Source organism: Equus caballus, chromosome 11, assembly GCF_041296265.1.
Source record: "Equus caballus isolate H_3958 breed thoroughbred chromosome 11, TB-T2T, whole genome shotgun sequence".
Classification (NCBI taxonomy): domain Eukaryota; kingdom Metazoa; phylum Chordata; class Mammalia; order Perissodactyla; family Equidae; genus Equus; species Equus caballus.
Window position 1 is genome coordinate 9,929,636 of NC_091694.1, and position 24,827 is coordinate 9,954,462.

Below are 24,827 nucleotides of genomic sequence, written 5' to 3' on the forward strand. Positions count from 1 at the left end.
TGTCCAGACTCCTCGGGTCCAGAGACTCACTAACTCAGTTTTTCCACAGAATAAATTTCTTGTCTCCTGTGAGGTATTGCCTAGGTTTTGTGATTTGAATCAGAATCCAGCAGGCCAATAACCCAGAGGTTTTGAGGAGGTGAGAGAACAACCTCCCACTCCAGAGGTTATTGAAGGGATAAGAAAAAAACCTGGTATTAGTGAAAGCCCTGAGGTACATGATCTTTGACCCGCCCAGTGGGACCAAAGGCATATTGCTTAAGTGAAACAAACTTAAGAAAGGCTGGCTCTAGCAAGCGGGCAAATCATAATTGGTGGCTCATACAGCTCTGTAAAATGAACCCAGACCTGAACTTTTCCAGACACAGTCACACCCAAAGTTTTTACCCCTGGGAATCTATTTCAGGGCCACAGAAGGTCAACTTGGGTGCCAACAGCATTTAGAGATTCTACTGTGGTTTACAAAGGGTAAGTCAGAAACCGGATAAGTGATAGATATGTTGTTAGTCTGGCCATATTAAAGACTGAAAATATAACTAGTTCATATCTGGAAAGTTTGTTACTCAGATCCTTCTTTGAGCGGAAGAACTCTGATTATCTTAATGGTTTATTTTCTCAACTTAATACTTTTGGCTTCTTACGTGAATAAGCCACTTTCCCCAATGTTTGAAAATTCTCCTAGGTGGTGTTACTACTCCTTAATGTAAATTAACAAAACTTATTAAGAAATAATCTATCATGCTTAACTTTGAACAAGAAATATTTACTAGGCAAGTTACTAGGTAACAAAATTTGAACAAAGTGGTTTACTAGATAAATTAACATTATTCATTCAGCAGTTTGCTATAGTAAAATGTACGAAGATTTGAATCAGAGTTACCAGCTAGAAAATTTAGCCAAGTTATTTGTCTATAAAATGGAAGCAATAATAGCTACTTCACAATATTGTTAAATCAGGTAATATCTGTAAAGCATGAATTACGATGGGTAGCCTGTTGTAGATGTTTAATAGGCTTCAATTTCCTTCTCCTCATCCACAGAGCACTGATCTCTAACCATCTCTATTCCCTGGTATAGGGTCCACTATGAAAAGTGCTATACAAAGTATTTAATTGCCTTGTAATCCTACAAGAGACTAAGTGTTACTGAATATTATATAATATTTGAAAACTGTCTTTTCCTTCTAGTAATCCCAGAAATTGGGGTAAGTATAAAGCAGTCAACACAACTAAAAGAACACTTATAGGGTCTAAATATCATCTTCATTATTTTTAAAATAATTATTAAAAATAAGGCAAATTTCCTTTTAGAAAAACCAAACCACATTTAATAACAAGGATGTGATGATCCTTTTCTTGGGGAAAATGAAATGATGAAATTGCCCTTTTCTGGTCATATTTACTCCTCTCCATTGTCCTGCCCTCCTGCTGCCACCATTTTCCATGGTACTGGGGAAGCTGGAAAGAACAAGGTAGGAGGACGGATGGATCTGCCCATCTCAGAAACCACCCACAATATGTGTGGGAACTAAAAGTAAAATGAAAACAAAGACTCCAGGATTAACAGCAAGTAGTCACTCAGCAATTCTAAGGGATTTTCACAGTATGAGAAGGAAGGAAGGTACAGTGGCCAAAATAACCAGTGAGTGATGGTGAGGAACAAAAGGAGGGTTAAAGGATTATTGTCCTAATAGAGAGTTGGGCAAATGAAGAGAGGGCTAAATTCAGGGATTACAATGTCTGAGTGTGGAATTGTTGGTTGTCCAGATGTGTCACCACTTTTCAAAATAATATTTTTTCTTGATTATAACGTATTAAAGGTTTTGTTGCAAAATTTGACAATGCAATAAAAGATTACATACACAAAAAAGCATTGCTGCCAAAAATTTTACTTAGTTTTTGCTTTTATATTTTATGTCAGTCAGAGGCCTAGCAGGAAACAGAAGACCTGCTCATATTAGGAAAAAAAATTGGGGTTTGCTTACAAAGGAACTAGTTACAAAGGTGTGGTTGAATGCAGGGGACCTACAAGACGAAAACGCAGGGTTAGCAGGGCTGTTGCCAAAAGGGATAAAGGGAAATGTTACTGGAAGTCAGAAAGAAAGATAGTTACTTAAAACAGGATGCTTTGTGAAGAGCATTAAGGCCTCTGACCTTTGGGAACACAGCCAGCTTAAGATGCTCTCTCATAGGACAAGAATCAGGAGTATAAATACCTTGGTCTTCCTTCCCTAGCTTCCTCCAGTCTTTCCTGTGGCATTCCCATTGATCAAACCTAACAGTAAGTCAGAGAAAATGGGGACCCTTTAATGTTACCTTGTGAATTTGGAAGTCCCCAAGAACTGAGGGTGGTCTCAGATTCAGTAATCTTGTAGAAGGACTCCTTGAACTCAGCAAAGCTGTTATACTCATGGTTATGGTTTATTACAGTTTATTACAGTGAAAGGATGCAGGTCAAAATCTGTAAAGCAGCGGGTACATAGGGCAGGATCCAGGAGGGGCCAGGCACAAGCTTCCTGTTGTCCTTGCCCAGTGGAGTCATTTGGACAGCATTTATTTCTCCCAGCAACAGCATGTGACAATACCCACAGGACGTTGCCAACCAGGGAAGCTCACCCAAGCCGTGGTGTCTAGTTTTATTGAGGGTTGATCATTTAGACACAGTTGACTGCCCACGTGACTGATCTTAGTCTCCAGCCCGTTCAGAGGGTGAGCTGATACCATGTGGCCCAAGGTCCCCACCATGAACCACATTGTCACTATAGACTATCTGGTATGGTCCAACACCTCCAGATAAACAAAGTCCCTCTTTCAGGCAGGACATTCCAAGGACTTAGAGTTTATCTCCCAAGACCTGGAAGCAAGGGGCCAAACTGTATTTGTACAAAGTAAATTGTATACACCCCTTCAGCTTAGCAGGACTGGCTACATAATTTGTAGGGCCCAGTGCAAAATTAAAATGTGGTGCACCTGTCCAAAACCTTTGCAAATTTCAAGATGGTGACTAAAGGGCATTAGACCCAGTATGGGGCCCTTCTGAATGCAGGGACATGGGCAATTGCACAGGTCACATGCCCATGAAGCTAGCCTTGATGCTCAGCATCCATCAGAGACCAGCAAGGATGAGGATGATGAGTGAATATGGAGGTAGAACGGATGGGAGCTATCTGGCTCACCTGTCATTTTACTATACAGACTTAAAAAAAGTGCCCTTACAAGGGATGGAGAGACCAGAGATCTCTCTCTCTCTCTGCCATGTGAAGATACAAGGAGAAGAGAGTGATTTGTAAACCAGGAGGGCCTTCACCAAGAACCCTACCATGCAGGCACCCTGACCTAGAACTTCCAGCCTCCAGAACTGTGAGAAATACATTTTGTTGTTTAAGTCACCTTGTCTGTGATAATTTGTTATAGCAGCTCAAACTGACTAAGGTATACATACGTTAAAATCACTCTCCCAAGACATGAAGTTGCTTTTCAATTAAGAAAAACTTTGGGTTAATCTTCTAACAGCTCAGTTTATTTGCTAATTGGTCATATCTACCCTCATTCCTATGGTACCAGGTGCTATGGGGAATTGCAGAGGTTGAAAGAACCTACTCGTGAGGCATTTACAATCTACCATATTTACAATCTGTTAGGGAAGACAAGTTATGCCCACAACTACCGCTAATGCAAGTTAATAGTCCAGGTACCTTCAGGAAAAAATAGGGAAATGCTGTAGGAATTTAGAAAGTTTAAAAAATATTCCAACTGGGATTACAAGCACCGTTGTCGCAAGGATCAAACAGATAATGTTTATGAAAGCAGGCTGAAAAAAATATATATTCCCATGTGATATGTCTGTTTGGTAAATAACCGCCTGAGTTTACAGATTCCTTTTTGTTTCCATCTGTCCTATTATTAGAGGAAAGTAAGATACTCAAAGGCATATGCTATTTTCCTTCCAGAGGACAAGCCAGCTCACCAAATGGGAAACATACACATTCAAGGAACAACAGGAAGGACGTAAGTCTGTGTCTCTCTGATGGCTCTTACCTATAAATTCAGTCCCAGAGTTAAACAAATATAAGCAAGCAAGCAAGCAACACAACAAACACAATGATGGCTGTTTTCTGCTACAATGACTTTATGTGTGTACGTGTTTGACTAGAATCCTACAAATAGGGGTTTGGACGCTTTTGCCACCTTTGTAATTGCATATCATCAGATACCCATGGAAAAATACAGAACGACGGAAAGAAAAGAAATATTTCAACTGGTAAAGTCCGTTGGTGCATTTCTGTTCATAGAGGGAAATAAAAAGCTCCAGTGTATGTGAATACTGGTGATATGGAACCTGTTTCGTTTCTGATGGCGTCTCCTGAAGAGAATTTGATTCCCCATGAATCCCCTAAGAGCAACTCAATCACATATCCTTCCTGACAAATCCTTCGAAGCTAATAATCAAATATAAAGACGTTGGATGTGGTCATCAAGAGGATGTGACTGCTAGTTGCCCAGTGAGCTGGACCTGGGCAATTGAAAGCTCCTCTCTCCCTTCCCTGTCCTTGGGATGTACGTCTGCCCACCATTCCTACAGTAAGAGTCATTTCCAAGGGCACAGCCTTGAAAGAACACTGCGTTGTTGAGGCCACCTAGACTGACCATGTGACTGAATCTCAAGGCCTCTATATAAACTTTTAACATTCTGGAGGGAGAGCACAGAGATCTACTTGTCTTGCTGCTGTCTGACAGGCCTCCTGTGTAAATTCCCTTGCTTCTTAAACTTGCCACCTGCCAATCTGGAGTGATCTGCCTCTGTTTTTGAGCAGAATGCAGGGGACAGTTTCAAACTTCACCTGGGGAACTCCTGAGATGGTGAACCAACAAAGGAAAAGCCACAGCTAGAGAGAAAAGATTGGTGTCCCAAGACATCAGCAAATTGAACGGTTGTTGATAAACAGTGACTGGAGATTAATAAGTAAACTTTTAAAAAGCAAATGGACAGGTCCCACGAGACGACTGAATTACTCAATAGGAGGCAATTCCATAGGCCATTGAATGTGGGAAAGGCAACCCCACAACTGATCCAATCTGTCAACCTCCAGGTTGTTCCTTTTGTTTAACCCATATTAGTTTTATAACTTACTTTTCTCCACCTATGGGTTAATGAAGTTACTGTTGCCTCCAGGATTAAGAAAACATGCTTCCTCTAATAAATCAAACATCTTCGGGTAAAACAGCACATAGGATTCTTTTCAAGTATGGCAAAAAGGGCTCTTGCCTAGAGAGGAGCACGTTTTGACAAAATCAATTTGGAATTCTTGAATGTAGATGCTGTTGCATTGCACGTTACATGTTTAAAATGGTCTTTTATTTTAATGGATAACATTGTAACATTAAATTTGGTACAATTAACCTCTTACAATGGCCAGGCAGGGGATTTATTGTAACAGTACCATATTAACCTTACAACAATTTTCTTTAAAAAGACAAAAAAGACACCCAAAACTTTATAATCTCAGTTACCTGGAAAGCCAACAGCTATAATTGAGCCATTTGATATTTTTGCTTGTGTTTTATTTTGTAACTGGACTTTAATACAATATGTGAGATACTTTTTATTGACAGATTTTGCAAGAGTTTGTATTAGTAGAATTGCGTTTGTTTGGGGATCTTTTGTGTGTCTTCTTTGCTTGTTTTTTATTTTCTTGCTTTTGTGGGTGCTTGCGTGCTTGGCAGGCTGTGTGAGTATACTCGTGCCTTTAAAGAACTCTTCTCAAGAGACGTGGAAAATGATAGTTGGAGGCTGGTGAGTTATGAATTATTCCAACTAGCAGGGAGAAAAGGTGAAAACAGTTTTGGTCTTTACCAGGAATAACAGCTACAATTAAAAAAAAAAGTGACACTGAATTTTACCTTCTTGAGGAAAATGTTTTAATCCTTAAACAACATTCACCCCACACAGTCATATATATTAAAAAATAGATCTATATCTAAAAAACCAGATCTCTAATTTAACTAAAGCAAAGCATTTTAATGTTTCATTGCATGTATCCAAATTAGTCCTAGATGAGTTCTGGAAAAGTTGCAAATATATTAAACTTTTATAAATTGCTAATACATTAATGTTTTATAAATTAAGCCATATTTATATTGCCAAAGAAAACTCACTTTTTAGCATGACACATATAATATTAAATGAAATTTATAATATAAAATATATGAATATATAGTCACTTGAAATTAAATTTTATTTCCTCAGATTTTCCTTTAGAAAGACCTACAAGCATTTATCTACGAATAAGCAAAGAATCCCCGATTCAATATCATGCTTGTCAGCACGGTGAACGTAATTTTATAAAATGGTGCACGTCTTAAATTTGGCACTTCTCTTATTTTAGCCAAATGATGTATTCCTCTTGATTTATGAAACGTAGCAAATGTTCTTCAAAATGGAAGGTGTGACCTCAAAGTTTGGAGGTTAAAACTAACATCGCATAATTTGGCATTATTTGATTTCTTCGCTCCTTGAAATTCCTTCTATACAGTGCTCTTGTTCCTCCCTCGCTGTGTTGGATCAGTTGCATTAAAGGTCAACTGTAGTGGCCTCAGTTCTGATCTGGACTTGGCCATGTGACTTGTTTTCACCAGCGAGATGACTGGTGTCATGACAAGGCAAGCAGAGACTTGAAATGATGCTTGCATATTTCCACTTGCACTCTGGCACCTTCTTCACCAACAAGATATTTTTTCCAAGCTAGAGGATAGGAGACATATGGGATATGTCTTATAGAGTCTACTTGCCTCAGAAATATGAAAGCCCCGTCAGGATCAGCTGAGGCACCCAGCCAACCACACCAGACTTGTGAGCCACCAACACTTCTTGTTGCATCCCACTGAGCTTTTGTGATTGTTTATGATGGCGCATTATCATGACAATAGATCAATCCATTACGGATATGCTCACCTTAAGGCACCCTTTCAAGAAATTGATTTATTTTCAACTTATGCAGCTTGGCCAATCCCTGATATCTTTGAGCCATCTGAGACTTTGGAGAAGGTAATTTTACCTCTCAGATCCTTGATTTCCTCATCTATGAAATAAAATCATCAAGACACATCACCTTAATGGTCACTCCTACATCTATACTATTTGATTAATTGATTGATGGATTGATTTTAAAGGTGATGACTTATCTTGAATATACCTTTAGAAGCCTTTTGTAAAAGTAAATTTATGGTTCTATGTTACTGGAACAGTCCTGAACTATTGGGGGTGATTTTGTTTCTTTCCATGAAAACTTACCTACCTAGAATTCCTCACCCCAATGTGCATATCCACCTCCCACTCCTGTCCCAGACAGAGAGGCAGCATAAGTGGTGGTTCAGCTTGCTACCTCTAGAGCCCAACAGCCTTTCTGCATAGCCCAGCTCTACAACTTAGGAAGTCATGTTGGGTCTCACGGTCTTCATCAGTAATGCTACTACTTACCATAGTGATTTGCTTTAAAAAAGTGAATAAGGGGCCAGCCCTGTGGCCTAGGAGTTAAGTTCGGTGCACTCCACTTTGGCGGCCCGGGTTCAGTTCCCTACACTGCTCGTTGGCAGACATGCTGTGGTGGTGACTTACATACAAAATAGAGAAAGAGTGGCACAGATGTTAGCTCAGGGCAAATCTTCCTCAATGTCAACAACAACAAAAAGTGAACAGGCTCATCCGTTAAATTTAATACATGTATTAAGAATTTAGAACGGGGCCCGGCACATCTAATATTTTTACACTTTGCCTATTGGAGTAGTGATCCTTCCAATTCTCCTGCCTCAAAGGTTTTGATTAAGAACTAAAATAGCTTAGTGTCTAAGTAGAAAGTAGGCATTTTCCCTAGGACCACATTTAGAGGAGCGTGACCAAGATCAGTGGCCTGTTTCATCAGGAATGGTGCAGTGAGGCATAGATAAATGCGCATACTATTATCATCCTCTTTGGGAGCCACCATAACAAAGATTCCAAAAGAACCAATGTCACAGCTCTCCTGTGTCAGAAGGAGGCAGTGTGGGGTAGTGGAAAGAAGAAAGAAAACCAGAAGTCAGAAGATCTAGGTTTTATTTCCAGTCGTTTCTAGTTATACATTTATTCCTAGTTTGTTATTATGTTTAACACCATCTCTTACCAATTTGCAATGGACTCTGATGTGACTTTGGACAAGTCATGTAACCTCTTTGAACCTCAATTTCATCTTCCATACAAATGACCATAAATGAGCTATTGGAAAAACCCCACTGAGATATCGATAATCGATAATGTATTTTTCCAATCTACTAGCCTTGCACTTCTTACATTCAGTGTACTAGGAATCTTTAGAGTGCAAGTAAAAATTCAGCTTGCATCAGGGAGTCCAATTTAGAGTCTGTATGTAGTGGAGGTCAGGAAATCTGCATTTTTAACAAGGCAATTCGAATGTGGTCTGTGGGACACACTTTGTTGCTTTCCTTCTCTGCTAATTAGGAATGTGAATAGCGCCTGCCACTCTTTGTAAGTCATGGCATTGTGGGCATCCAAAGAGAGGATGTGTGAGAAGGGGGTACTTTGTGTATAGTAAACCCCTGGAAACTTCCATTACTCTTATTGTTAAATAAATGCTCAGTGCCTCAGAATTCCCCTATCCTAAGTGCATTTTTGGTCATGTGGAATACTGATTCCCTACTTCTAAGCAACAGGGCTTTAGGACATTTCTAAGCAAGGCGTTTATGAGCTGATGGATGTGTTCTCATATTGATCTCAGGGAGTTACATGGAAAGGAGACTACAGATGGGACCCCAAAAGAGCCTTTTTTTTGCCACTGGATCTGTGTTTGGCCTTCTCCGCGTACGTCATCTCTTTGGATGCTCACAACCCTCATGTTATATAAGAACAGCTTCTTGTAAGTGTTTGACTCCAACCTGCTTCCAAATACCCGGGTGCATTGTATTTCCTGTTGGGAAATGGAAAAATCAAACTAAGCAACAAACACTGCTTTTTGAGCCTAGGATAATTCCAATCTAAGGTTTCTGAGGAGCTACAGGGTTTCAGCCTTGTCAAAACCAGGCAACTTTAGTTGAGCAGGTCAGGATGAAGCAATTAAAACCACTCGATAAAAATGGCAATTCAGACCCCTCCTAGCATAATTGCGGTTGACAAAGGCCAATCTTGAGTGAAGACACTTACAGCCTTTCCATTTCTCTTCCTTTCATCTCTGTTCTTTCCCCTTCACCTTTCTTGTGCTCTGTATATCTTATTTCTGTCTTCAACTTTATTGCCCTCATGGCATCCCTCTTTCTCCATTTGCAGCTCTCCTAGTCTTCCCTTTCGTCTTCATAATCTGTGTTACGTCTCTGGCCTGCCTCCCTCACCAGTGCGTCTCTTGGACCCTCTCCCTCCCTCCCCCCACCCCACCTCGCTCTCAGAACTCCCTACCGATTTTATAAGTCCCCCAGGTAGGTCTGCAGTTTATTGAAGGGTGAGGGAGGGCAATCCACCCTCTGCTTGGGGAGGGGGCAGTGGTTCCCTCCATGGGGTTCCCCAGTCATCGCAGAAGGGGCAGACAGCTTTCTGGCTCCCTTCTGTCGAATCCCAATCAGAAGGCCCTGGGCTGCTGTGGGTGTCTAAAAGCCACCTTTGGGCAAAAAGGATAATAAAAACGTTCAGTCAGACGTTCAAGGCAGCGTTCCAAACTTCGAGCTGCCAATTCCCCAGTCAAGAGAGGCCTGGCTGCAAGCCTCTCAAATTAACCCTTTTCCCTCCAGATCTCCATGGAGATATTTCTACTAGGATGCCTAGAATTGATGGAAAAAAGAGAGAAAGAGAGAAGTTTCACGATGAAATGGAACTTCGGGCAGAGTCCAAATTTCAGTGTTGCAAAGTTTTTATTCCATTTGGACAACTTGTGCTTCAATAAATAAGATGTTGTGAAGAGAGGGTGGTCAATGTGTTTGAAAGAAAAACATTGAAGGGTGGGACTCAGCTTTCCCTGGCTTTTTAACAGCCATGAACGGCTTGATATTTTTGGCTTGGGTGTATATGTGAATGTGTGTGTGCGTGTGTGTGTATTTTTTCTTTTTAAAAATATGAGGTATTAGGCTCTCTCCCAAAGCACATTCAAGTGAGGCTGCCTCTAAGCCACGCTCCTCTAATAGGCCAACGTGTCTCGCAAAAAGGAAACAAGAGGAAGGAAGGAAGGAGACTCGCTCCTTCTGACACACTCACCTACATCCTGGTGGCAATGCCACTTACTGTTCCTCTGTCTACCTCCCTTTCTAGCTCTGTCTACATAGGGTGCTTATGTTTAGAATGCTCAGCCAGTGGCTTCATTCTATTGCAAAAACCTCAAACATTGTATAGTTAATGAGCCCAGGTCAAAGGAGATAGAATAAGAGACAGACAGACAGGCAGACAGACTCAGAACTCACATAATGCTCAGTTTGCTTTGTCCTCTGCCTCATGGCCTGAGTTGAATTTTAGCTCTGCCTGATGCTGGCTCTGTTATTTCTTTTACATTTCTTTGCCGGTTAAATGAGGATGATAGTAGCACCCGTTTAATAAAGTTGTGGTGAAGACTGAATGAGAATACTTGCAAAATTCTTCACAAAATACCCGATGCAAATTAGTGCTGAAAAATATCTATCGTTATTAAATATTACTTATTATTACTATCATGATTACTATCAGGATTATCATAGCAAGACTTTCTGAGGCTCCTTAGGGGCCTATCGCTATGGAATGGAGTCACAGTTTCACTCCAAGACCATACCAGATTTTTGTTGGATAAGCATCCTCCATCTTGGAAGGGCCACATTGAAGCCCTATCACCCAGAATTTCTACAGCATTTTGCCAGATTCCCTAGATAACATTGTTCAAAGAAGAAATTGACTCGCCTTCAAAACATTTTCTGGTTATAGAGCAAATCCTCAACTGAGGTTTTGGTGCAATCTGAATGAAATCCATGCCCCAGGATAAACCTAGCCAATTCTTACCCCCCTCAGCTGCAATAGCTAGGTTTTGGCTATTAAAAGAAACGTATCTTTGCACAAATGTAAGTCTTGAGCCCCATAAGGAAGAGGACAAGGGTATTAATAATTTGACGATATGGTGGTGATAAGAAGGACTTGTCTGTGTTGATTTAAATTATTACAAAATTAGAAGAACAATCTACCAGCTATTGCTTAATCAAGTTCATCTAAAGAATAAAAATATTGAAGACTTGCCTCCTGTCTCATCTTTAGGTAATCATGAATTTTAATGGAAATCCAGTTTATGATCATTCTTCTTTCATCCTTCACAAGCCCAGGACCTTCATGCCGCACGTGGATTTTTCAAGACTAGTATTTTACCTCTTGGCTGACTTCCGAGGCAACATCCTTGGCTTCTCTTAACTATACTTTGTCTTCTCACCTCAGCTGTTTTATAAGCAAAGTAGTGATTTGAGAAAGACATCTGCACTTAGATGTTAGTCTTCTTTGTTTTCCATTTGTCCATGAGCGGGAATTTTCAGTAGGTGTACCACCTTATCTGATGAAATGACTGATTATAAAACTGGGAGTGCCTGACACCAAATGGAGAAAAAAAAGAGATGCTTGCTTCAGAGGCTTCCAGTTGACCTCACATTCTTGCCGACCTCTCTAGGCAACGGATATTTAACTCGAAACGCAGTCGTTGATCTTAAAGTCTACATTTTCCAGCCCACCTTGCAGCTAGGTACGTCCATATGGTAAGGTTTTCACCTTATGAATGAATGAAATGTAAGCAGAATGTTTTTCCTTCAAAGGGAATCAGCGTATCCTGCTTCTCTGTCTCTTCTTTCTTAACGTCTGGACTGTGGAGACAATGGCTGGATCTCCAGCACAGATCTCAAGAGTTCAGCGCACTGTGAGCATGTGTGTTCCGATGATCTATTGCTGTGTAATAAACCTCTCCAAACCCAGTAATGCATTTTACAATACTGGAGGATTCTGGGGGTCAGGAATTGAGACAAAGCACAGTGGGGATGGCTTATTTCAGCCCTATGAGATTTCACACCGTCTGGCACCTCAGCTGTGAGGGCTCAAATGGCTGAGCACTGGGATGACCTGGGCAATTCTTTAATCAAATGTGCAATGTGCTAGGCTGATTTCAAGGCTGGGCTCAGCTGGGACAGTCAACCAGAACACCTGCACATGACGTCTCCCTGTGCTTGGGCTTCAAACCGTATGGGAGTTTGATTCTAAGAGCAGATGTTCCAAGAAAACTAAGCAAAGCTGCATGGTCTTTACTGACCTAACTTGGGAAGTCAAAGAGCATCCTTTCTGCTCCATTCTTCTGCTTTCAAGCCAGCTCAGATTCAAGAGGTGAGATGACTTTTCTCCACCTCTTTAATGGAGATTGGCAAGGTCATATTGCTTAAGAATGTGTAGTAATGGGATCACACATTATGACCATCGTCGGATGGAATAAAATGATAGAAATATGGGTCTCTAATAACTCTGGACAGTCACCATAACTGTGCTAGACTGTTAACTCACAGGCTTTTCTTTTTTTGGGGGGGTGTGTGTGAGAGAGAAATATACTTTTATCATGTTTAGAATTTTCTTACTTTGGTTGTCAAACCAAGCAGTAACCAATACAGTGGTCAGTGAGCTCAGGTTTTACCACATCAATAGTTCATCCATATACAAGATCAGCTTCAACATCGACTACCAAGGGAATCAATGTAAGTTAGCAGCAAAATTCAACATCAAATCCATTGCCGTCATTAGACTAACAGCATTCTTTTTCGCTCCATTTATTCAATTTCTTTTTTATTCCTGCTATTTATCTTAGTGGAGAGAAGTAACCTCTGTGCTGAAATGGCATGGTGGGATTTCCCATCCAGCGGTGTTGCTGATGGTGTACCAGCACGTTCTGATCCCATTTTTGGAGCTGGAACAATCTAAACTTGTATAGAGAAAGCCTTCATGGGTTTTTGTTGGCATAGGAGAAGTCTAATTACACACATCCAAATACACAAGAGAGAAATGGAAGGTTTTTCCCCATTGACTTGGAAAAGTTGGTGGTTTTGACCTGCAGTACTTGAATGAGAGATCCAGGCTAATTATGGGATTGCATGTTTAAACAGTTATTTCTTTACAGAATACTCATAGCACATTTGCAAATTCAATTTTCTTTTGGATCCTTGCTTTTCATGGACTTTCTGCAAGGAATTCCTTCAATTCAAGAAAGCACATTAGCTTTCATTTATCAAAAATAGCCTCATTAATTATTTGCCTGTGTTACTAAGTAGAATTAAAAGATTGCTCTGCACCTATATTTTATGATTATTTTCTAGCTTATTTTATCTACTTTATTATCCGCTCATAAAGATAATTCAGTTCTATGTTTGAATCACTTCTGCTATGTCTTCCTTTTAGATTTCCTGAGGTCTGGCACCTGCTTTGTTTCATCAACTGAAATTTTTGTAGTGTTTTGAAGAGCAAGTACAGATAATAGGCACTCAATATGAATGAATGAACAACTAGACCTTATTATTTTTATGTCTCTTCTTATTTAAAAGTATTGTTATAGTAGATATAGTCCAGTCTTTTGTTAAAGTGCATTCATAGAAATTATCTCAGTATTTTCACAAAGACACATAGATCATTGACACCCTCTACCTGTGGAGATCTGGGATGATTCTGATATATTTGAGATGCTGATATGTTTGTCACTGATTATTAGAGCTCAGTAGAAAACTCCCTGCAACTGTAATTATAATTCTAGTACAAATATAGGACAAAAAGTATCCAGTTCACAGTAGGGGCTGAGGTAGGGTGAGGTATGATAACAGGAGTATCGAAACACCAAAAGTTTTAGGGTTATGGGATACTAGCAAAAGTATAGGATACTAGCAAATACGTCTCTGTTTGGCAAGTCCTAAGAGGAATACGTGATGCTTTAAACACACCGATTAAATAAAATAGGTTTCGCCAATGGGGAAATAAACCAAAGTAGGAAGTATGGCGGAAGGATCAGGAAAACTAACGTGCAACTCAGTGTAATTCGGGTACACTTTGGGTCTTTTTCATCCATATGCCTCGGACACAACACACAAAGCATTAACTCCATTAACCTAAAAGGAGGAAATTTTTAAATATCTTTTCAAGCAGAGGAAGCCATTGTTTCTTAGCCTTGAAAGAGCTCCCTCTGCAGGTGGTAGGACTATTGTTCCTGAAACTGACATGGGTAAAAAAAGACAAACCCGCAAAAACTGGCAACATGAAGTGTGAGATCTCATTTCATCTCTCCTCCCCTTTTGTCGTGTTTTATTTTCTCTTTTATCCTATAAGTCCTTTCTGCTCACGTTCTTTGCCCTTTCCCCCTCAAATTCCTTCCTTTCCTCTCTCTCTTCCAACAAAAATTTCAACCAATGATAATTTATATTATTGAGGGATGAGGGAGAGAGGAAATGGTGTCATGTGATACTCCTCCCACCTCTCACATGACCCTGAGCAGGTTAAAATGAATATTCCTGGGAAACTCGAGTGGCCAAAATCAGGAGGTGCTTGCTAGAGGGATATCTGTGCCTTAAGATTGCCTTTGCTCACGAGGAGCAGTTTTCTGCTCAAAAATTTTTTTGGAAGTCATTCCCATAAAATTCAAGGTTGGCTACCCCAGGGATAGTTTTAAAATGTAACTGTTTTAATTGCATGTATATTTGTTAAAAAAATCATCAGCTAGTATGAGTAACGAAATCTCACTCTACTGAAAACTGTTGCTGATTGCTTGGCACTGTAGTAATATGGCTACACTTTTGTTCACAGACACAAGGCTTATGCAGTGAGGTAACAGATAGATGGCCCTGACCATAATTGTTTGTATTAATTGGGCAATATGTTTATTTTAATATATAACAACAATGATCCCCACTCTAAGTCGGTTTGGGCTGCTATAACATGGTACCATAGACTGGGTGGCTTATAAACAACAGAAATTTCTTTCTCTCAGTGCTGGAGGCTGGAAGTCTGAGATCAGGGTGCTAGCATGATCAAGTTCTGGTTTAGGCCCTCTTCCAGTTGCAGATGGCCGACCTATGGTGTGCTTACATGGCAGAAAGGGCAAGACTGTTCTTTGGGTTGTCTTTTATAAGGGCACTAATCCCACTCATGAGGGCTCCACCCTTGTGACCTAAGCACCTCCCAAAGGCCCTCTCCAGATACCATCAGCACAGGGCTTTAGGTTTAACATATGAATTTCGAGGGGACACATTCAGTCTATAGCATCGACAGATAATTAGATACATAGATGTGGTATGTCTACTAGAGGGAAGAATTTTTAAATTTGCTTTCTCTACGTTTAGATTTTTTCCCCTTAATTTTTTATCCCTCAGTATACATTTTAATCTAGAAACAGTGAAACCACTGAAGATAAGGTCCCTAGTTTATAGCTTATACAATCACATCAGCCAAGAGGCATTTTTAGAAAGCTTTAACAGAGTAGTGGGGAAATTAGCATTGATCTTTTATATTGGTGCCAGGCATCATGCCTATACGTACTATATGTCCTGTATTTCCAATCCACTTGCTTGGTGGAAATTAGTAATCTCCTTTTGCCACAGAGTAAATTATTATTCTGAGAGTTAAATTAACTTGCCCTGTATGATGTGTTAACAAGTGATAGAACAGGATTTGAACTCAAGGCTTAGTGTTATGAAGTGTCTGTGCCTTTTTTCACACTATGCTCTGAAAGAATCTTTTTTTTTTTTTTTTTTTTTGCTGAGGAAGATTCACCCTGAGCTAACATCTGTTGCCAATCTTCCTCTTTTTTGCAGGTGAGCCACTGCCACAGCATGGCCACTGGCAGATGACAGGTGTAGGTTTGTGCCCAGGAGCCAAACCCAGGCCACTGAAGTAGAGTGCAATGAACCTAACCACTAGGCCACTGGGGCTGGCCCCGAATGACTCCTAAACACAGAATCAAACAAAAGAGAAAATGATGTGCTGAGACATAGCAACAATATCACGTGTCTTTTATCCTCTGATAAAGCATGTCCAAGTTATTTAGAGATAACGAGTGTCCAAAATAAAAGGTACTGTGGGTCAAAAGCTATGTGATAATATAAAACTAGATACATAGTCCTCATACTCAAGGGACCTTACAATCTTGTTAGTATCTTGTTAATTTAAAGCACAAATATATTACCTAGGATATGGTATTATTAGTTAGGAAATGAGACAATACGTTAATGACCATAAAGATGATTTATGCTTACCTTAGATTCCTCAGCCTTACATACATCCTGGGCTCCTTTGTCCTACAAAACATAGGCACTCAATGTTACATTTTGGAAACTAGATATAATGGGAGAGTATTCGTGGGTGTGAATGACACAAATCAAATACACTTCCACTTATCTCAGTCTCCTCCATAAGAGGGAGTGATCATGATTTAACATAAAATATTTATATTTATATTTATAGAATATAAAACAAAAAATAAGCTTTTGTAAATTGTAGTTTAACATTATCATTTTATAAATGAGGACATTGAAGAAATTAAGTCTTTAACAGCTTGCTTGAAGACGTAGGACTTGAATGTGAAGTCTCCTGATTCAAATTCTAATGTATTTTATGCCATGTCTATATCTTTTGTAAAATAACTGCATCAGAATCACTTGGAGGTCTTTTTGTGTGTGTGTGAGGAAGACTGGCCCTGAGCTAACATGTGTTGCCAATCTTCCTCTTTTTTGCTTGAGGAAGATTGTCACTGAGCTAACATCTGTGCCAATCTTCCTCTATCTCATGTGGGATGCCACCTCAGCGTGACTTGATGAGCGGTGATAGGTCCACACCCAGGACTGGAACCTACGAACCCCGGTCCCCAGAAGTGGAGCACAAGAACTTAACCACTACATCACTGGGCCAGCCCCTTGGAGGTCTTAATTTAATTTAATTTTTTTTTGTATCTAAGAACTACCTCAGTAATCCTGAATCAAAACAGAGTGGAAGGGAATCTTAATCTTCATCTTTATCAAGAATTCTTATTGATCTGATATATATTAACCTTCAAAGATAGTGGTCTAATGAGTACCGTATCAAAAGCAAAACAAATATTATAAAGCAATTCTATGAATGAAAATTCTATACTGAGAATATATCTCATTTTCCAGGAGCTTCACTCAAGTACAGACTCACAATGCCCAATTATATGTGGTCAATTTAGGAAACCAATACTTTAAGGATAGCGTATGTCTACATTCTTAAATAAATGTGATGCACTATTCTTACTTTTTTTAATGGGAAAGAGCAGAACTATTGTGCTCAGAAAGCACAGAGTACTTTAGAAACTACTGCCAAGTTTCATTAAGAATATTATTCCTTTTAAAAAGATATTAAAATACTTGATATGAGGGATGATATATGAAAGTGAACATTGCAGTGGAAGTATATCAGGGACTTAATTATTTGTTATCTCTGAGTAGTCTTGGAATAATGCTAGATTATCAAGAGCAAAACCAAATTTATATCTCTACTATGAATATTTAAGACTAGCAAAGTTAATTTTAATGAACCACTGACTGATAGTTGGGACCCTTTATGTTGTTGCAAACTATGTATGAAGATCTGTGATATTACCGTATTGCAGACTTGTAACCTGGCCTGCCGCAGGTTCATGAGTGCTAGTAGAAGACATAAGACTCCTGGGTCAGAGATGAAAGATGGTTCATTACTCGCAGCAATAACGATAGCCACAGTACCAACATTTTTGCGCTGGTTCCCCTGGGCTCCAATTCCTACAATGCTATGCAAAAGAGGATCAGATTACGTCTGCACTCACAGTGGGATGAAGAACTCTGAGCTGAGGAAATCTGAATCTTTTATAGTGGGCAGTAAGCATGCCTGCCTTTAGCTCCAGAGGGAGCCATTTTTATTATACTGGATGATAGCCATGCCTACCCATTTCCAGAGGAAGACATCATCTCTATATCCCAAGGCTGTTCTCTGTACAAACATCCTTGAAAATATAGTTCAGAACAGAGGGCAGTCATTGCCTCTGCTTGCAAGACATGAAGAAATGTGAAAGATCTATGAAGAATTATCTCCTAATACACATCAATAACACTTTTTGATAACTATATAGTTTATTCATCTTTCCACAAAAAGATTCTTTAAATATGCAAATAAGTATTAAAAGAACACCCTAAGAAATACTATAGTTCTTTTAAGTCCTAATAGACATTTTAGCAAATTAGTGTAAGGAGAAAAAGTTGTTAAACTTCCAAAGAGTACTTTTTTGGGAGAGAAGGGAAATTTTATTATTTCCATTATTTAGTTAAGGGTTCATTTCTCCCTTTTCTTTCTCTTCCTGTAAAATAATAGAGCAAGAGCTGTCACTTGGACACACTGGACCATAAAGAAGTTGGCAGACAAAAGCAGTGCAAGATAATGGGAAAGCTGGGTTTGGGTATCAGACAAAACTGGGCTTAAATTAAAACTCAGATTCTTACTAGATGCCAGTTAATTAAAGCTTGCTAATCTTCAGGTTCCGCATCCTCAATATAAGGATGACATTACCTACTCTATAGGACTAATGAATAATGTAAGGAAAATATTTATCAAAGTGTGTAATATCTTATGCTCAATAGATGATGGTATTAATGGAAGTACACAAAGAATTTAAATTCTTCACAGAGCTGATTCAATGTGCTTTCACAAATCTGTATTGTCTAATGCAGATGAGGAAACCGAATTATGGAGAGGTTAAAGGAATTGTCCGATACTGATTTGGGGTTTAAATCTTTGCAACTACCTGAGTCTGCTTAGACCACACATACACTTTATTTGGTTTTTCTCTGATAAATGATTTTTATAACGAGGACTGTTGTGTGGCTCCAAGTTCATACCTAGTATCCACACCATTGTGGGGGAACAGCTCAAGGAAACCAGTGGGGAACCTGTGAGCACGAGCCAGCACAACAGGATGCTAAATCAATCAAAGAGTTAATGGTAGTCAGTTCTAATTAACCAGATTTTAAAGCCTTCTTCTTTAAAAAATGCTCAAAGTGTGACAGCTGGAAGTTGGCAGTTAAAAGCTGTTGAGATCTAGGTACCTCAAGGTAAGCTCAATTTTGACTTGTCTAAAGGAAGAATCTATTTTTCCCAAAACAGTTCCTATTTCTCTGCTTTTCCCCTTAAACACCCATGTATATGCTTTTAAATGAATTGTGTTTGTTTTCTCTTAAGTAATGCTGCAGTTGATTGAGACTATGGGCAGCAACCCTTCATTGTCTAGCAAGTTTTATCCCTATTCCCCACATTAATATTTTTGTAGTTATGGGTCTGTGCTTTTTTCTTTATGTGCATCTCATGGTGTTGGTAGTGGGTGGGAGGAGAAGGAGGAGGAGGGGTGTGTGAGTGTGTGTGTATGTGTGTGTGTGTGTGTGTCGCAACTGTCCACCTCCTGCTAGCTGAGACTTTAGTTACGTAGGGGAGGAGGATTTTGGCACACTTTCCTCTAAAGAAAACACAGTCTGATCTAAGGAGTGCCTACCTCTCACAAGGCCTCGATTGTGTGAGAATGCCAAAAAAGAAACAAATGCAGTTTAATTGCGTCGGATGCTTGGTGACTAGTTCACAAATCTTTTATTTGTTTTGAGAAGTGCTGCAGTGGCACTAAATTTTGTGTGCGTTCAGGGAGATGCAGACGTAACTTACAGTAGGACTTAGAAGCCGGCATAATTACCTGGGCTCCTGTCAAACTAATAAACGAATAGAGGCTTTAAATAAAATCGGGAAAGACTGAAGATTTGGGAAACTTAAAGAATGAGACTAGACGTTGAATTCTGTTAAATTTTCTTTATGCATGTATTTGAGAGGCCAACGGTCCTAAGAAATATGGATTATATGTTTCGAATTAAAAAAAAATTTAATCTCTGTCAGAGGATCCTGCGATTTTGGAATCAATGTGTTACTCTTCTTCTGTTTTATTCCAGTTACACCGGCATCTCAAGGACAACTCTGAGAAGAAGAGGCTCCTAGTATAACGTTCCTGTCCACTTACAGAAAGCCATGGGCATCACTGTCATTTATATACTGTCTATAATCCAAAATCCATAAAATCTGAGAATATTTAAGAGCTATAAATAGCTATTGAAAAGAGCTTTTTGATAATGTAATAAGTTTACTTGGTGGGTATTTTCATGGAACTAGGAAACTTGGGGTACATTTCCCATCTGATAAAATCAGCCTTTTTTGATTTGGGATATATTTAAAATTTTTAGTATACTGCATTTAGAATGACTTAGTGTTCTACCCATGGTTCCTGAACCATAGACTGTAAGGCAGCCCTTCTAGAAATCATGGTCTGGCATGGCCAAAAGGCTGCGTAAATGATTGACTACGTGAGTGGATACATTTCTCTAAATGAATCCAAACATTAACTTTTTTGATTGTTCCTCTGACTTGTGCTATCCACGTCACTGGCAACCAAATTTAGTAAATATGAGTCATTTCTTCTACATAAAATATAATGAATATATTTAGAATGAGATTCTTAAAACCACTTGTGGTAATGTAACTGAGATTGGGACTATGGTATGATTTTGCCTTTCTCCATTTCCCTTTTTAATAATGGAATCATTTATCCAATCGTCTACTCATTCAATAACATTTAAGTGCTTAGTATGTTCTAGGAAATATACTGTGTATTGGGAATAAAAATAAGAATAGGATGTAGTCCTTTTCCTCAAAAAAGTCAATGGTTAATCACAGACTCTGAGATAGATATAAAGTAATTAAAGCACCATGCTAAAAATGGTATAAATAAGTACACGTTCAATATATCATATAAAATCAGACAGATATTTCACTCAACCGTGGTGGAAATGGGAAATCTCACAGTAGAGATGACATTTGGTTGGATCTTGAGTTCTAAGTGAGAGTTTGCCAGAGGAAGAATGGAAGAAAATATGTTAGATACGCAAAATAGGCAAACTTCACTAAAAAATGCTCTGAACAGAATTGCATAGATTAGATATAAACTACTATTATGAGGTCATAATTTGGGGCAGCTGTTTCCTTTTTGGCGGCCTCTTCTTTGGCACAATGAACTCTTAAAGACTATAAATTTATGGTTCTCTTGTCCTGGAGAGTTGTGTGACATATGAAGCTCCTTGAAAATGCGTGGCTATGCTTTATTTGACTTTGTGCCCCTCATACCATGTTATGGCTCTCAGAATTCTATGTAGGTGGGCTTAGGAACAGCAAGCTGATTGGATGTATGGCTGGGGGAGTTGTCTTGGAGCTTTTTGCTTAGCAAGTATACTGATTTTACATAGATTGTTGCTTTGGGGCATTGGAAATAGGAGGGAACCAAGGTTGTTCTCCAGCCACACATTGGCCTTGCCACTGGAATAAGCAAAAGGCTGAGTTAATAAATAGGTATGAGTCACTTTATATTTTTGAAATATAGAATCCAGAAACAGGCTCCTCAAAGTATATGGGGAATGAGAAATAATGGAGAAGTTTTCATCACTGCCCAATAAATAAGTGGAAAACTAATTGTGAAATGGCAGATTGTAAGTGCTGTCTGTTACATTTACTATAAAGTTATCTGAAACGCTTGATTAATCCTCTCTCTCTATGACTGAGTGTGAAACCAATCAAATGTTCTTGTCACCAAGCAGGGCAGAGAGAGGTTAAGCCATCTAGTCAACTTATCCAGTCTACAGTTTATTTGGAGTCTCGATTTTTGCCAAAGTTGTAAGTGAAAATATCCAGGATAAAAACCCTATACAGAAAAGAAGTTTTTCATCCACATTTCATGTAACACCATAGATCACTAAAGCAAAAAGAATTTTAAAATCTAATTCGCTTTTCACAAAGGATTGGGAAGCCTGACAGGATTTTGGGTTCTTCAAGTATCTTGAGTTATTTCTCAAATATTTTGGGTTCAATAAAATCCAAAATGCGTTTTGCCCTGAGCACTTTCTCCCTTAATTTTGAAACCCATGTGAAATCTAAAGGAAATGTAATCCATATGTTTCTGATTCATTTACACTTAACTCATCAAAATATTTTTCTAGGAGCTATTTGATGTTGAAGAAGCATTTCGAGACTTTTTAATAAGCTTTTTAAAACCTTCCCCTCACTCCTTTAAAACAGAAGGCCATGTTTTGGCAAGGAGAAATAAGCCCCAATACCAAAATATTTGGGTTCAGTTCCAAACTCTGAACCACAAACTTTAAGATAGGTTCTCAATGTAGCCAGTTTGCTCTTGTATCCCATTTTCTAGGTCTGGGTCAGCATGTGAAATTCAGTAGAGTTGTCTAAGATGAAAATGGGACTCCTGTGACTTTGCCACAGGATCAAGAGGAAGGATTAAGAGTGTGAGCTAACAAGGTTGTGATGTTAAAACAAAAACTTTAAAGGTTACCTCATATAGGCCACAGCTTCAGTTCCAGAGGGCAATGAAGAGCGGAGGGAAGTACACCGTTTCCGTTAGAATCATAGTCAAGATTACCCAACTACCATATTTTGTTTTGTATTGGAAGCATGGCCTCATTGAAGTAAAAATCCTCAGGAACTGTTTCAAACTTTCCCCAACATAAACTAAAATTTCCTAGTGAACTTACCTTTGCCACATATGGGTCCTGTTCCCCAAACTCTCCATCACCATTCTTAGTTGCAGCACTTGAAAATCTTGAGTTTCATCGCTTCATGTTCACTGCTCACCACAATTGTGGCCTGAGATACTCTCTGCCTCATTGCCCACTGGTTCTAATGCAAACCATGACCTCAGGGTAGTCAACACTTTGTATTGGTCCTTCCTCCGATGTTGAACTTTGCTGCATTTCGTTATGCCATGCTCATTGTCTTCAATTCCACCGTATTCATGGAAGCTTTCTCTGATCACCACAGGCAGAAATATTGCTCCTTTACCTGCATCCTTTTAGACCATAGTTTCTCAACTGTGGCATTGTCAACATTTTGGATCTGATTATTCTTTTTTTTATCTGGGCAGCTTAGCTATTGGTCCTATGCATTTCAAGATTTGGCATCCCTGCCCTCTACCCACTAGAGGCCGGTAGCCTTCCTCCAGTTGTGGCAATCGAAAATGTCTCCAATAAATGGTGTTGGGAAAACTGGAAAGCCACAGGCAAAAGAATGAAAGCAGACCATTCCCTTACACCATGCACAAAAACCAACTCAAAATGGATTAAAGACTTGGATGTAAGACCTGAAACCATGAAACTTCTAGAAGAAAACATAGGCAGTACGCTCTTTGACCTCGGTCTTAGCAGCTTATTTTCAAGTACCATGTCTGACCAGGCAATGGAAACAAAATAAAAAATGAACAAATGGGACTACTTCGAACTGAAAAGCTTCTGCACAGCAAAGGAAACCATCAACAGGTGAAAAGACAACCTAACAATTGGGAGAAGATATTTGCAAACCACATATCAGATAAGGGGTTAATATCCAAAATATACAAAGAACTCATACAACTCAACAACAACAAAAAACCCCAACAACCCAATGAAAAAATGGGCAGAAGATCTGAACAGACATTTCTCCAAAGACAATATACTGATGGCCAACAGGCATATGAAAAGATGCTCAACATCATTAGCTATCAGGGAAATGCAAATCAAGACTACAATGAGGTATCACCTCACTCTGGTCAGAATGGCTGTAATTTACAAGACAGGAAACAACAAATGTTGGGAGGATGTGAGAGATGGGAACCCTTGTACACTGCTGGTGGGAGTGCAAACTGGTGCAGCCACTATGGAAAGCAGTTTGGAGTATGCTCAGAAAATTAAGAATAGATCTACCATATGATCCAGCTATCCCACTGCTAGGTATTTATCCAAAGAACTTGAAAACGCAAAGGCATAAAGATACTTGCACCCCTATGTTCTTTGCAGCATTATACACAATAGCCAAGACTTGGAAGCAACCTAGGTGCCCATCAAGGGATGAATGGATAAAGAAGATGTGGTATATATACATAATGGAATACTACTCAACCATAAGAAATGATGGAAATCCGGCCATTTGTGACAACATGCATGGACCTTGAGGGTATTATGCTGAGTGAAATAAGTCAGAGGAGAAAGTCAAATACCATATGATCTCACTCATAAGTAGAAGATAAAAACAATGACAAACACACACATAGCAACAGAGAATGGATTGGTGGTTACCATGAGGGAAGGGGGAGGGCAAAAGGGGTGATTAGGCTCACATGTAAGGAGATGGACTATAATTAGTTTTTGAGTGGTGAACATGATGTAATCTACACAGAATTTGAAATATATTATGATGTACATCCAAAAGCTATATAATGTTATAATCCAATGTTACTGCAATTAAAAAAATAAATTAAATTAAATTTGAAAAAAAAAAAAAAAGAGAGAAAATGTCTCCAGATATTACCAAGTGTCATGAGAAAGGTGAGCAAAATTGCCCCTGAGTAGTTGAGAATCACTCTCCAGAACTTTGTTGGTACCACTCCTATGGGCAACCTTAGAGTACTTTCCTTGCATATGTATAGATTGGTATATATTTTGAGCTTCTGAAGGCAGGCAGAGTATCACGCTCAACTTTATAACCAGAATAATGAATTCTTTGGTGATTTATATAATCTTGTTTTTGTGTATTCACTAAGTTATTCGTTCAATAAAAGTGCTGGGGGAAAAAAGAAACAAGGGCCTAATTACTTTTCCTTGCACCCCTAGATCTAACTAACTCAGTTCTGCTGGAAAGGTCTGCCCCTGATCCCGCAATTCTCCTCTCCGATGCCCTGCTTTGCAGAGTCATTATCTTAAACCAGACCACTTCAGGCCTTCGTCATC

The 24,827-nt window shown here is 39.2% G+C and overlaps 1 long non-coding RNA gene across 1 annotated transcript in view; it reads left to right on the top strand.

Annotated features, from left to right (window-relative positions):
• LOC138916113 (uncharacterized) overlaps positions 1–24,383 on the top strand; it is a 61,532-nt gene extending 37,149 nt beyond the window's left edge. Inside the window, exon 3 of the long non-coding RNA XR_011422846.1 lies at positions 19,962–24,383. This is a non-coding gene — a long non-coding RNA (uncharacterized lncRNA). The remainder of the gene's footprint in view (positions 1–19,961) is intronic.
• Positions 24,384–24,827: the final 444 nt, after the last annotated feature.